We start from the raw sequence: 16,103 nt of genomic DNA on the forward strand, positions 1-16,103 counted from the left end.
AATGATGATGATTTACCTCCTAATATTAAAATGGAAGAAAAAGAAAATTTTGAAAATTTCAAACGCTTTCAAGAAATTGGTACCCGATTGAAATGTGTATTACCTTATCCCCAATCGATAATAAGTGAACGTTGGTTCCGTGAAAAAACATGGGATGATAAATTTAAACAACGTTTGCTCAAGGGAGAAAGGGAAAATATAGATTTATTATCTAATGAATCTCTTACTTATAAAACTCTATCCGAAAGTTATGAATATTTATCAAATTTATTCTTCTCTAATAGAATGTTATTTAAACAAATGATCGATTCATTATTAAAAAAAAAATGGCTTTCTACGAATGCATTTGATTGTTTATTGGCAGAAGGATTAAATAACAAAAAAAAGCCCTAGATCTTTCATTCATTTTGTTCAAATTTGATCGGTCTGAATTTTGTCTTTAAAAATTTTCCAAAAAATAAAATCGAATTGATATAGTTTAATAGTAGTACTATCGATTAATTCGACTTGATTTTTTGAACAATGGCAATTGAATTACTCATTCAATTTCCATTAATTATAATGTCTAATATAACTATTAAATGAAATATTGAATATGTATGCCTTGAAGAGGACTCGAACCTCCACGCTATTTAGCACGACATTTTGAGTGTCGCGTGTCTACCATTTCACCATCAAGGCATTCAAGAAGCTGATTCTATTTCATCGAATACTTGACAATCTAATTATTTTGTCATATAATAGAGTGATTTTAGTTCAATAGTGGAAGAGAAAGTGGATCGGTTTGACAACACAATATCATTGTTTTGTGATATAATAAAGTGAGTTTAGTTCAATAGTGGAAGAGAAAGTGGATCAGATAGAATATTCTATTTAGCTTATTAAATGAAATGGTTGAACGATACCTTTAGAAATATGTTTTATTTTCTATTAATAAGTCAATAGTCAATTTTGGATATCTTGATTAACATAACATAAGATTGAGAATCACCATGATTAGATTCCAATAACCCTTAATTAAGGAGATTCGACAGGTAGGACACATATATAAGATAAGTAATGATATACTTATAACACTTAGTAAAGTAATGATATACTTATAATACTTAATTAAGTAATGTTACTTATAATAATCAATAAAGTAATGAATATACTTATAATACTTAGTAAAGTAATGATATACTTATAATAACCAGTAAAGTAATGTTACTTATAATACTTAGTAAAGTAATGAATATACTTATAATACTTAGTAAAGTAATGTTACTTATAATACTCAGTAAAGTAATGTTACTTATAATACTCAGTAAAGTAATGATATACTTATAATGCTTAGTAAAGTAATGATATACTTAGAATACTTAGTAAAGTAATGATATACTTATAATACTTAGTAAAGTAATGATATACTTATAGAAGAAGATTTGGCAGGTAGGACACATATATGAGATAAGTAACCATATACTTATAGTGCTATCATATACAAAAAATGATCTATGGTAATATATTGATCTATGTAATATAGTTAGGGAGTAGATTCGATGTTGTCATTAATCTCTGTATATAGATTTGGAGTGTTATCTAATGATCTATCTAAGACAGTTTCTAAATATTCCATGAAATAGAAATAGGTTAGTAATCTAATTCTATAGAAAAATTGTCATATTAAATAAAAAATGATCCGAATGTTATGTTAATAACGTTAAAATCATAGTCTCATGAATGAATAAAAAAAAATTTCTATTCCATTTTCTATTCTATTAATTATCAATAACTAATATAGCCTAAGGATAGAAGGAAAAGAGACTATGTTCCATTATATCATACTGTGGGTTGAAAGATCCACACCGATTCTATTATTTGGAGTTTATTATGGTTTTTTAGCAACATTACCAATTGGCCCAGCCCAGATGTATTTTATTCAATTGATGTTAATTCAAAAACAAAGTCATTGACAACAGAAAAATTGTTCCTCCAGGGAATTTGATTCTTAGTGGTTCTTTTGTGGCACAACTAGTGGTCTTCTCATCCATATACATAGTGCCTATTTATGCAAGTATTTGGAAACCCCATTTGATGACAACCATGCTTGTTCCCATTTTATTTTTTGTTATTTTTCAAAGAGCTTTGATTTGGAGACACCCTTGGCTTCAAAATCCGGCAGTAGAATTCTTTATTGGAGTCTCTTTACAACTGCTAAACCCTGCCCTTTTCGGTAAATCTATCTATACCCAATTAATCAATCTGATGCTATTCAGATATAGCAAAAATAAAATTTTTTATTTTTGCTGAGTACTGCAGCTAGATGGTTGAGCGGACAAATTCATTTTGTAAAAATGACAAAAAAAATTTGTTCACGGGTGGAAAATGATGTTCCCTTAAGAAGGGATAGAAAGGGAGAATTTGTTGCCTTCAATTTTCAAATTATTTTCTTCGGCTATGCCATGCTAACATGCTGCTGGAGGAATCCTTCTCTTATTGCTACTGAGTGGAATGATTTGAGGACATTCATTCATGATCCTCAAGAAGAACTTGAAAAACTATCATTAGAGTTATCTGATAAGAAAAAATCTTTTAGGAGTAAGCTAAAGACATCTATCAAGAAAAAAAAAAAAAAAAAAGCACAAGCCTAAGACTCCTATTAATATTTTAAAAAATGATGAGAATGTTAATAAGCTGTCCATTCCTTTGCCTTCTTCTTTTAGAATGCTTGTGAAATTTTTATCTGATCAATTGATATTGCATGCTGACAAACAAAAAATATTACCTTTTATAATAAAAAGGTGGCCATTAATAGTGTTGGATTCTAATCAGTTTAACAAAGCCCTTTGATACGTGAGTATAGGAGATTATATTCTACGTGGCCCTGTGAGGAGCCAAGTTGCTGAATATTTCTTTGATGTTTGTCTCAGTGATAGCCATCAAAAAAATTCTTTCACAGCTCTGCCAAGTATCTCTTTTTTTGCCAAAATGGAAAACTTGGGCGATCAAAGTCTTGATTCAAATTAGGATCACCTTGATGAATGGATAGAAAAAAAATGGGAGAGGAAAACTTATTTAGGCAAAGAGCTTGAAAATAGGGTGAGAGCTCTAAGCAATGGATCTCCTATTGTCAAAATTCTTGAAAAGATAATTAGATTTAAAAAAACAAAAGATAAAAAGCGTCTTTCAAAAGTTGATGATCCTTTACTTAGTGGGCCATTCTGTGGGTCAATAAATCAATTTAAATTTATGTCACCTTGGATGCTTCATTCAGAGGAATACTTGAAAGAGCAAAAAGAGAAACTGTCAGAATCTAAGAACTAGGATTCTACCACTAAGAACCATGATTATACCAATAAGAATGATGATTCTACCAATCAACTTCTTTTATTTTCTTTAATTTGACCAAAAAATAAAGAAAGAATCATTCAACCACGAATCAAACTTATTTCAAAATGGTGGATAGATAAAATTTTAATGGTCTTATTAGAAGAACAGAATAGAAGGAAATGGTTAGATGAATCTACTTTGGAGGACTTAAAGAAGAAATATGATAAAATTTATCCTAAAAATTTCTCTTCATTAGAATATGTTTTCAACACATTGGTCCCGACGCCTTTAAAGGAAAGAATAGAAAAAGACATTGCTTCTTGTGAGAAAAAAATGTTAACAAATTATTTGTTGCATATTTTTCTTGAAACTACGGGTACCAAATGGGAATTGCTTCTTAGTGTTCTTCCTACCGAGCAGGGTTTGCTTTATGAGCGACTTTTATTTATTAATTCGGACGAATTATCAAACTATTGATTATCTATGGATATTGAAATATTAGAGAAGGATATTCTGAAGGATTTCACAGATATTTTAGAAGAGGATCCACCTTCTTCTAATAAGGAACATACTAAGGATAAAGAACATAAGAGCGATAAATCAAATATTCATCTTGATGAATATTTCTTTGAAAAAGAACAATCTGAGCAAGATATGAGGGATTTCGCAGATTTTCATGAACTTTATGTTCTTTATAGAAAATTAATAGAACAAGAAAAAATCCGTCTTGATGATTACGAACCTCAAATCTGAGATTTTAACAAGTTTTTTGTTCCTAAATTTCCCTCTACCCTATTATCTAGAGTTCACGACCCTATAGCTGTCAAAGATTGTCTCAAAGTTTGCCCAAAAAAAGCTCAATAGTTACTTATTATAAAGCCCTTTGAGAAGCTCAAGGAACTGAAAGAAAAGAAGAAAGAAGAGGAGGAAGAATGAAAGAAGAATGAGGCCTTAGAAACAACAAAAAAAGGGTTGTGTAAACCTTTAAAAGAAAAAGCTCTTGAAGAAGAAGAAACTCTTGAACAAGAATAAGCGGAAAATGGGGGGGATGAAGAAGAGGATCTTGTATCCAAAGATATATATGTCTTTAGTTATCCTTATGAAGGAGATTTTTGTCAAGATTTGGTAAAAGGAGCTATCTGTTTTCAATGATGAAAAGTTTCAGCAATCAACCATTGGATATCGAGACCAGAGTCGATTCTTTTCGAGAGACTAAAATCAATGACTCAAAAGTCATCACATCACAAACCTATGCCTAAGAAGGACAAAAAAAAAGAATATTTCCAAGATCCTTAAGGATTCGAGAACAATTTTTGGAAAGACGCGAAAGACAAAAAGAAGATTGTTGCCACCGAACACAAAAAACCTTCGATGGGAAAGTGATTCACTATGTCAGAGCTGCTCTCTTGTTTACTCATATGTATTTAAGGAAATAATTGTATTTGCCTACTTTGATAATGGCTAAAAATATTGGTCGTACTTTACTGTTTCAAGTTCCTGAATGGAAGCAAGATTGGAAAAACATGGAAAAGGAATCATATCTCAAATGTAGTTATGATGGATATATATTGATGGACCCAGATGTCCCGAAAAAGTTCCTAAAAGATTACATCAAAGAAGGTATTCAAATCAATATTGTACATCCTTTTCACTTAAAACCTTGGTATGAACCTAATTCTGCTAACATTGGAAAAAAAATAACAGGATACTTAACTATCTATGGTACATAAATTGAATCATCTTTTGGTAATCCACCAAATGTACCTTCTTTTTGGGAACCTATTGGTGAATGCATTTGGAATTATACGTCTAATTGGGACAAACCTATTATTGAACCTATCCATGAATTGATAAATGAAATACAAAAGATAATAAAGAAAAAAGATGAAATACAAAAGACGATAAAGGAAAAGTTTGAGCCAAAAATCAACCTAGATACTAGGAAAGAAATAAAAACTATTCAGACTAGGCCTACGTCTAATATACAATTTTCTTTAGAAATAGTAGAAGATGAAGATGAACCATTTTCAATTCAGATGGAACAAAATTTGGATCTTCTAGATCTAGATGATTGGACAATCACAATGAATGATTGAATCAACCAAATGAATGAAGAGTATCGCTTCAATCTAGATATTTATAATAAATTGAAAGCTGATTTTAAATAGAGAATGGATCAACCTTCTCCTAACATAAAATCCAAATTGAAAAAAGAGTGGATTCAAATCAAAATTTGGCATTTGTGTTCACAAAAGAAAAGTCTTCGCTTCATCAGGAAGAAATTGCTGATTTTTATGAAAGTTATTCATTTTAGGGTGAAATTGCTACTTATTGATCTCAAAATAAGTATGTTCAATATGATCGAGTCAAATTTGGAATTTTGCATGAAATTGAGTAGAGGTTTTGAAACAATTAAAAAAAATCCAATAGCAATCATCCAATTAGCAAAAATGTCGAATCCAAATGCCAAGGAAAAGAAATTTCCCAAGCGTACATTTTTCATCAAATATGGAAAGAAATAAGAAATATGAAAGGATTATATGTCAAAGATCTGATAGAATCAAGAGAATCATCTCCTTTTATAATAAAAAATGTGAAAGAATTTTTGGACTCACAAGGAATATTGGATTGCAAGAATCTTGGAGAGTTAACGATTAACCATTGGAAGCAATGGTTAAAATGGTGTGCTGGCTACAAAATAGCTCCACACAGAAATAAAAAACATAAACATGTTATTGGCAACTGGTTGGGATGGATTGAATTTGCATCATTTTTGGGAGAGAAGCACTTTGCCACTTTTATGGCACGACTCAAGAACCGGATCAAACATCACAGATATGATCTTTTGGCATATAGTTATCTAGATCATATGAAAGAGAATAATCATGCACCCGCAATTCAATATATACTGGAACTGGATTATCAAGCTATTACTAATTTTCAAAATCCCAATTTTTGCAAGAAGAAGAAGAGGAAGAAGAAGAAAAATGATTCTTCTTGGAAAAAAATTTTTTCTTCCAAAAAGAAAAAGATGACTGTTCGATAAATTTTGCACGAAAACTAAAAAAAATATTACAAGAAAAGTCAATATTACAAATTCCAATTTTGGTTGTTCCTAGATATTAGAAAAAAAATAAAAAATGCAAACTAACTTGGTGATTTTTTTCCTCCAAATATCATAAGAAGACAGATTAAAAAAATGTGGAAATTTTGAGAAATCCAAATATCAAAAGATTTTGATGTTGATGATTTCGTTATAGAGAGTCTTTGAAAGAAAGAAGAGGAAAGGCAAAGAAAAGTCATGGCTGAACAAGAAATTAAGGAGGCTTGAAGAAAATGAAAAGAGGAGAGACTTCAAATAAGAGAAACATTACGCAAAAAATTAGAGGCAGCTACTTCTCCAGAAGAAGTCGATAGATTGACAAGCGCATTCAAAGTAGAAGATGAAATAAATAAGAAGCAAAGAAGGCAGGAATCAAAGAAAAGACTTCTCAAGGAATAGAGAGCTAGACAACTAGCAAAAATAGCTGCCCAAAAAGAAAAAGAGAAAAAAGAGAAGAGAGGAGATGTAAATTGATGGCATTAAGTCAAAAACATAAATCTTCGAATTCAAAAAGATAAAACAAATTGAGAGATTTTTTAGTTCGAGACTTCTATGATATTTATCATCCAAAAATAAATATTGATAAAATCAATAGAGAAAAAGAAGAAGTCTGAATAGCAATAAAGGAGATTTTTTTGAGACAAGATGCTAAGAAAGCGTCACAGGGTGATAAGAAAGCATGGGACTAGGTTAAATCAAAATTGGATGAGACATAGGAAGTAGACAAACCTTCCAAAACCAAGACCAAACCCAAGAAAGCTGATGAACAAGAGATAGATTTCAGAACTGCCAAAACTGAATATCTGAAAGAATAGAAACACTTCCAACGGGAGGCAAAATGCTTTGCAAGGAAGGAAGAGTTAAAGGAGGAGATGAAACTTAGGGGAGAAGAAGTAGTGGAACCACAATTAGAAAAATAAAAATTAGCCTATCAGGAAATGGCAAAAAATATTTATACTTGGAGAATGAAATTCGAGCTCCAAAAACTGCCGCTAACTCCTTGGGTTTCCAAGTTTAGACATGCAGCTCATTTTTTCGATAAGAAAAAATTAAGCAACAAAACTGCGGTAGCTAACTTAGTTTTTCCATATGCCAAAAACGGAGATCTTGACTTGGAATTCTTGGATACTATATTGTGTCTAAAAAGTGTCTTCCCGAAACATAATGATATACGTAGAATTTTTTGTGAGGTAGCCCGAAGATCTATTCCACTTGTATCGAGGTACTTTGATGATCGATTCTTTGTATATAAAATTGCAAGTCTTTTATTCAAGCTAAAGAAGAAAAAGATTAATGTCAATCTTTTTGATAGATCTCAACGACAAAGAATAAATGAAAAAATTTCAAGCTCTTTCATTTTCGAAGGTCTTTTTCTTCCAAGACATCGCAGAGAATTTCAAATTTTGAATCTTTTGAATCTGGAAAACCATTTGGATGAGAGTGTAAGATTAAGTAGTCAAGAGATACCAAATGACCAAGGTCTAATGAAAAAAAATGAACATCTAATCATAGATACAAGGCAAAAGATAAGATGTTTTCTTTGGCCTTGTTATCGATTCGAAGATCTTATTTGCATGAATAGATTTTGGTGGAATACCAATAATGGTAGTCAATCTGCTATGTTGAGGGTACGCATGTATCCTAAAATAGATCATTGGGAACATATTCAAAATAATTTGTATTTTCCAAGGCTAAAGCATAATTTTATTTCGATTAGAGAGATTGTTAAAAAATTTGGAAATCATGCCAAAAGTTTATTGGGTATGAAACAATCGTCGGTTGCTAGACAAAATGAAGCTCTAAAGGAAGTAAACCATAAAAAAGAAGACTCTTTTTGCAGCATAAGTTCATCCCTTCCATCTGACCCCTCCCTGTACAATGAGCTTCTTACGATACTCAGAAAAATAATAAGTTCACTTAGATATTCTAGTAGGGGATGGATAGGTTCACTTTTGTCTAAACTTAGAGCTTTTCTTATCAAACGAATAAGTTCGCTTAAAGATTTTATTATCAAATCAATGAGAGAACTTTTTTCTAAACTTAGAGCTTTTCTTATCAAATGGATAAGTTAGCTTAAAGATTTTATTATCAAATCAATGAGAGAACTTTTTTCTAAACTTAAACTTAAATTGAAAAGATTTCTAAATAAGCTTAAAAAGAAACTGAGAAAATTGATGGATCTGATCATAAATAAGTTGGAAACTCAACGTATCAACTTTATGAGTTTCCTAACAAACCTTATAAATGAAATTAGAGTGAAACTCATCAATTTTCTAAGTTTCCTAAGAGATATAATAGATGGGCTATTAGTTAAGCTAGAAAAACCTAGATGTTTCAGTCGTTGGACAAAGTTTTTTTCTTTTTTTAAAAATGCTTTAAAGGAATATCAAATTTATGTGATATGTCAAGGTATAGTTGAATATTGGAAGTCTTCAAGAAGGTAAAAATTAGTTATATGGCTGGTTGCTTTAGTAACTTACTAAAGCAACTAGCCATAGCTGTGTAAGCCTATTCCCAATAAATCAATGCCTAAATAACATGTCCGAACTTGAATAAATCCTATAGAAGAAACAATCACCGGTTTTTGTCCTTTCCAACCCCTGTTTATTCTAGTATGTAAATATATTGCAAATAGAATCCAAGTTATTAATGCACAAGTTTCTTTTGGATCCCAGCTCCAGTAAGATCCTCATGCTTCATTGGCCCATACTGCCCCAGAAAGTATACCTATAGTTAAAAGAGAAAATCCTAGACCAATAGTATGATAACTTAATTGATCTAATTGGTTAGTAAACACCCATTTATGATAATTTCTAAGTGAAAGGTAAAAATTCTGTTTCAATTCTTTTTTTTCTTGGTCATGTGAATACCAATTTTTATTGAAGAAAAAGGAATTTTTCACATTAAGAAAAATCTTTTGATTTATTTGGGACGCAATGACCAATAAAGATATGGATGATAGGGATCCACATAAAAGAGTTGCATAACTGAGCAATATCATACTTACATGCATCATTAACCAATGAGATTGTAAAGTAGGTACTAACATTGCAGATTCTTGCATTTTATCCAGAAGACCTAAAGTAGCAAAACCATGAGTTAACATAGCACTTGGCACGGTGATTGCACCTAACCACCAAGCATACTGGCCCCGTATTTGTATAACTATATGAATCATGGAGGAAGTCCATGAAAGGAACATGAATGACTCATAAAAATTACTTAATGGTAAATGCCCCGAATAGAGCGAATGGGAAACTAATACTCCCGTTATATAAATACATGTCACTATCATGCCCTTTCCTCTTGAATTACTTAGTTTTTCACTTTTATAAATTAAGGTTCCCGAATAAATAAGAGTAATCACAAAAGTAAGAGAAAAAGAGACATGAGCTAATATATGTTCTAGAGTTATAAATATCATAATAAACCCATTTATTTTTTAATATAGGATTCATTTCATAAGAAAAAGATAAAATCGATTGATATGTAATAAATCATATTGACATAGATATGAACAATGATAGTCATTTATTATATAGGTACTCCATATATAATAGATATCTATAGATATTAGATATGGAAGGGATACTAAACTATAGTATCTTATTAAACATTAATGCTGCCACTCAGATTTGAACCAAGATGCTCTAGCGCTGCTGCCTAAGAACAGCGTGTCTACCAATTTCACCATGGCAGCTTTTTTTCTCATATATCTAATATATTCTATCTGACCTATATTCAACTATCTTTATTTGCGAGACTGCTAATAGAAAAATAGCCTAGTTATCCCAACTTCGATGTTGGTCATTATAACAGAGTATGGCATAGTTTGGTAGCGTGCCACTTGGGGATGGTGGAGGTCGTAGGTTCAAATCCTTCTACTTTGAAACCCATAACTAACTTTTGAGGGGATAAAGGCTGCTCAGGCCAGGAAGGCCTAGTAGGATACTCACGATCCTTGGGGTCTTTACGATGATGATGAAAACTTTCATGATTGTCATGACCAATTTCATGGTCATCATCATGACTAATTTCATTGTCATCATCATGACCAATTTCATAGTTATCCTCACTATAATCATTGTCCTGACCAATTTGATAGATATGATCATAGATATCATCATTGCCAGAACCCATTTTATGGTCATCATAATTGCCATAAAAAGACCATAGATTTGACATTCCTTCTATGCCTATTTCATCGATAAGACAAACACCTTTTGCGTCCCCTGGTTCCAAAAAAATCTCTTTCTAAGAGACTTGCAATTAGTTCAGGTTCTTGCCTTGTCCTTCTTATATAAGTTTCCAAAATATAAGTCCACAATAGGTTCATAAAATTTGCATTGGAGCCAGATTCGTCATGGCAACAATGATCATAAGGAGACATATGAGGTTGATGAATCATCATATGACCATTTTCACTTAATAATCGTTTAGTAAACACCCCCCCATGTAGAAGGAAAGCTCCCATTAAAGCATTTAACCCGAAGCCTGCTATAGATACCTCCCCTATTACAAATTGCATAACATCATAAATAGCTACTCCCTGTAGCATTCCTCCACCTCAACAGGAAATAAAAAACATGAAGTCTTTTGTTTGATCTTCTTGATTTAAATAAATCATGCATTTCATTATTTGGTCAGCAGGTTGTTTTTCTAGCGCTCTACCTAAAAAAGGTATCTTCCAAAAAAGAGTCTATAATATAATTCCACCCACATTTCCTCTTCTTGGAGGTTTTCTTCTTTTGGTTTTTTTTTCTTCTGGGTTTGGTTTTTCTTCTTCTAGGTTTGGGTTTTCTTCATTTTGGTAGTCTTCTGGGTTTTGGTATTCTTCTTTGTTTTGGTATTCTTCTTCATTTTGGTATTCTTCTTCGTTTTGGTATTCTTCTTTATTTTGGTAGTCTTCTTCGTTTTGGTATTCTTCTTCATTTTGGTAGTCTTCTCCTTCTTCTCCTTCTTCTCCTTTCCCATCCCCTAGATATGGAACTTTTGGAATGTTCATTAAACTCAAACTCATTACATACTTACTTACATACTTACTTACTTACTTATTTACATACATCAAAAAAGCTACATATCATCTTCTTCTTTCAAAGAAATAAGAAGCTGTATAGGTATTATACAAATTCTAATTTATAAGACAAATTGGATGTTATAATAATCCTTCATGATTTTTTTTTGTCTACTCTCTATCTATTATTAAATTAAATAGAAAAATCTTTACATAATTCTTCATTATTTGATTTGTCTATTTATTAAATACAAATAGACAAATATATTGAATACAATAAATATTGAATAAATCAATTTTTTTATTATTAAAGCGAAAAAAAAGCTATCCAATCTCATATTCTTTTTTTGGGATTGGACAACATAGTATTATTTTCGAGATCTTCTTCATTTGCTAAGAGAAGAATAAAAACCCTTGGTTTTTTTTTTTCCATTATGAGTTCTATCGGTAGGTCCGAGATTGGTCCCATTGTTATCATCCCATTCTTCTCACTGAAAAAAGCTCTTTTAAAGAATCTCGTTATTGATATAATGAGTCACTTTTATCATTTTTTCTTTTTTTTTTGAAGAAAATAAGAAATATTTATGGGTCCTTTTTTGTTGCTTGCACATTTTAATTGAAGAAAAAGACGTTCATCATTTGCTGCTTAGATTGCAATAGAAGAATAATTTTGAGTTTGTTAGATAGGACATAATATTTTATATGACCACTCTATTCATTGTTTCTAATGGTAATATAGAACCTGTATGGTTCTACATAAGAAAAAAACTTAATGTCATAATAAAGCATTCTGACTAAAGATGCTACTATTAAACGTATATATGAATCCAATACAGAAGTTAATAATGGTTTAGATATAGTCCAAACCAGTAACACTAAATAGAATTAAAGTGCCAACTATTCAACAACTTATTAGAAATGCAAGACAGCCAATAAGAAAAAGAGAAAAATCTCCTACTCTTCGAGGATGTCCTCAATGGAAGGGAGTATGCGCTAGGGTGTATGTGTGACTCGTTTGGATCAAAAGCTAAAACGGACCAGGAAATTGAACAATAGTTTTCTTCTGTGAAAAAGTATAGATCTATTAGTTTCCTTGTATTGGGAAAAATGAAATTTATGGTTTAAATTGATGCAAATCCAATCACCTTTACGTAGGATGAAAAGAACTTCCTCATTGGTAGCAAATGGTCATCAATCCATTGAGCGAGGAAAAAAAGTAATTTTATAAAACATAAAGATTATGTTTATATTGTTGTGAGAACGGACAAAAGTTTAGCTATCTTGCGAACTCTCACAAACAGATGTCATTACTGTATCTATAAATCTTTAGAGTCTTTGTAATTCGGGGGGGAAGAGTAGAGCTAGAGATGGTAAAATATACAAGTTACCAAATCCTCATCTCATATCTTAGGGCTTTGGCATATAGTGAGGACCTTGCCATTAGAGAAATAACCATAGAAATGAATAAATCCATAAGAGAAAAAGAAAATAATAATATATATGTATATATATTAATTTGATTACTTAAATGCAAGGTCCAATCCCCTGCCTACTTGGAAGGTGCATAACTGAAAGGAATTATGGTTGGGAAGGTTAGAAGAGAAAAAGCCATTGGAGTCATATATTTTATACATTAGAAAAATTAGTTTTATATTACTTAAAAAATGATTGATCAAAAAAGAGATTAGTCATCTATGAAGAATCAACTTCAATGACCAGAGTTAAATGTGGGCATATCGTAAAAAAACATCGAAAAAAGATTCTTGCATTGGTATCAAGCTCTCGAGGAGCCCATTCAAAACTTTTTAGGACTGCTAACCAATAGAAAATGAGAGCTTTAGTTTCTGCTCATCGAGATAGAATTAAGTGGAAGAGAGATTTTCGTTGTTTGTGGATTACTCGGATTAATGCAACATCCCGTGCTAATAGATTCTCCTATAATAAATTTATACAATTTTTATACAAAAGGCAGTTGCTTACAAATCATAGAACACTTGCACAAATAGTTGTATTAAATAATAATTGCTTCTCTATGATGCTCAAAAATATTCCTGTATTATGAAATAGTAACACCCAATCTCCTGGAGAAATTCTCCGGGAAACTAAAGACAATAGGAAAATGAATTCAGAATGACTTGAATAATGAAATTCTTTTCATTTTATTTATAGAAAGAGAAAAAAATCTGCACTATCTTTGTTAGATATCCGAGCTCGAATTAAATGGAGGAGTCTTAAGCTCTAATTACTTTTGAATTGAAAGAAAGAAAGGGTATCAAAGATAGAATATGAGCTTGTTTAATAGCTCTAGCTATTAAGCGTTGTTTTTTCAACATTAATCGATTCCTTCGACGAGATAGTATTTTTCCTTGCTCACTAATAAATTGACTAATTAAGCTAATATTTTTATAATCCATTTGCTCTCTAGGTTGAATTGGTGATAAATATCTTCGAAAAGAATGCTGATTTGGAGAAAATCGCTTAGATGCATTTCAAAAAGATGACTTAGATCTATTTCTCAATTTAGATCTACTTCTCAATTTAGCTCTACTTCTCAATTTATATCTACTTCACAATTTATATCTACTTCTCAATTTATATCTATTTCTAAACTTATTAGATCTATTTTGAGAATATGGTTTATATGTATTTCGAAAAGATGGCTTCATTTTATTCATAGTTTGTTTTATGAACCTTTCAAATACTATTTATTTTGTTCCAAAATATTTCGAAAAGAAATATTGACAATGACTTGTTAATATATATACAAAGATAAAGAAATAAATATCTTCAATATATATTTCTATTTCTAGGCAGAAATGTTAGATTCAAACTATTTTTCAATTTCTCCATGAATGGTATGCTTGTAACAAGAAGGAAATTTTTTTTTTAATTCCAATCGATTAGGAGCATTGTGGCGATTTTTTCGAGTCATATATCTGAAAATACCCGTTGATTTTTTCAACACTGTCTTGGGTACAACTAGTACATTCTAAAGTAATTGTTATTCTTACATTTCCAGCCTTGGCCATATAACTTACTTTTGGTATTATATCTACTTCTTTTCAATTTGGAAAAAAAAAGAGAAGAAAGAGAAAGGGATAGAAGTTGTCTTAAAAATGATTAAAGATGTTATTACTTAATTCATTCTCGTAATAAAATCTTTAATTAAGATTTTCAAGTAGTTTACTATTTGAGAAACTTTTGGATCTATATTTTTACTTTTATCTTAATCCTAACTTCACCCTCACCTTCTAAAATTTTCTTTATCCAATAAGAAAAGGAAATGAATCTAACATCATTTTTTTATTTTGGGTTCGTAGGAAAGCAAAAAAAATGAAAGTCAAGAAAAGGGAAAATTCAAAGCATCTAGGAAAAAATGATGCATAAAGGAGCTAACACAGGCGCTGTGGAAAGATATGTTTTTATATCTTGCATTGTTCATAATTTCTCCTTCTCAAGAATGATAGATATCTCATATGGTCAACTACACCCATATTTTACGACTATCTGCAAACAGATATTTGTATTTGGTACAAATTCTTTTTTTTTTACAATATGATATGATAGTAATAACTATGTAATAGTAAGTAATCAAGTACTGTCAATAAATAGACATTTTCTACATTATATCTTTTGTATATACAATCTATTCACGTGTGAAGGTAGATAAATGTGAAAAAAAAAAATCAATATTTTTAATATAAAATATTGAATAAAAAATACTCACAATTAAAAGGGATGTAGTGTAGCTTGGTAGTGTGTTTGTTTTGGGTACAAAATGTCGCAAGTTCAAATCCTATCATCCCTACCCTTTTTTTATCCTAAATCTTCCATAAAAAAGGTAAAAAGTTGAGTGATAGTTATTTAATTCAATGAAACATCGAAATAATCTTTTCTTTCAAGAAAAAGAGAAGAAGAAGAAAAAGCGCTCTTAGTTCAGTTTGGTAGAACGCAGGTCTCCAAAACCTAATGTCGTAGGTTCAAATCCTACAGAGTGTGATCCTGTGTTTTTTTTCTTTTTTCTAATCGATCTTCTTGTCACTTAGACTGAAAAAGCTAATAGAATCTGGTCCCTCAGAATCAGTAGGAGACCCATTCATAATATGTTTCTAAATCAAATATCCAATTTATCCCTGTGTTGATACTATAAATATGCAGTTACAAATAATCCAACCAAAGTTATAGGAATTAGACCTAACACAATTTCGGATAACAAAACTTCAATCATATTTTTATTATTATGAAAAAGAATAGGTAAGGGTTAATAGCTAATCTACATAGTACCTCAAATTGACTTGGAATCTCAATTCCTATTCAGGTTATTTTCTATTTCAAATAAGTTCTATACTACTTAACCCAATGAATAAGACTGAGGTGAAAATAAGCAAAACTAATAAAATACCAAAATAACTAATTATAGTAAGCATGGAAGAAATCAATAAAAAAAAACAATGATTGATATGTATTTTTGTCAAGCAATTACCTCAATTTATTCTTTAGGAGTAGAAAAAATAGTTTTAATAAATAGATACAAAGTTAGTATTGAATATCTGATAATGATGTTATCAACAAACATAGAAGGAATATACAATAAAAAGATATTCTGTTATAAAAAAAGTAAAAATGAAATCCCCACCTATAAAATAAATACCAATTGTGTAGTAATTTAATTAA

The 16,103-nt window shown here is 30.6% G+C and overlaps 2 non-coding genes across 2 annotated transcripts; one reads left to right on the top strand and one right to left on the bottom strand.

Moving 5' to 3' along the window:
• Window positions 1–600: 600 nt before the first annotated feature.
• TRNAL-CAA (transfer RNA leucine (anticodon CAA)) lies at window positions 601–681 on the bottom strand. The gene has a single exon. It is a non-coding gene; the product is annotated as a tRNA-Leu (tRNA).
• A 14,673-nt stretch (window positions 682–15,354) lies between these two features.
• TRNAW-CCA (transfer RNA tryptophan (anticodon CCA)) lies at window positions 15,355–15,428 on the top strand. Its single transcript has one exon. It is a non-coding gene; the product is annotated as a tRNA-Trp (tRNA).
• The last annotated feature ends 675 nt before the right edge of the window (window positions 15,429–16,103 follow it).

The sequence above is a fragment of the Cupressus sempervirens genome, chromosome 8 (assembly GCF_028749045.1).
Source record: "Cupressus sempervirens isolate cs-2001-9-10 chromosome 8, ASM2874904v1, whole genome shotgun sequence".
Taxonomy (NCBI): Eukaryota; Viridiplantae; Streptophyta; class Pinopsida; order Cupressales; family Cupressaceae; genus Cupressus; species Cupressus sempervirens.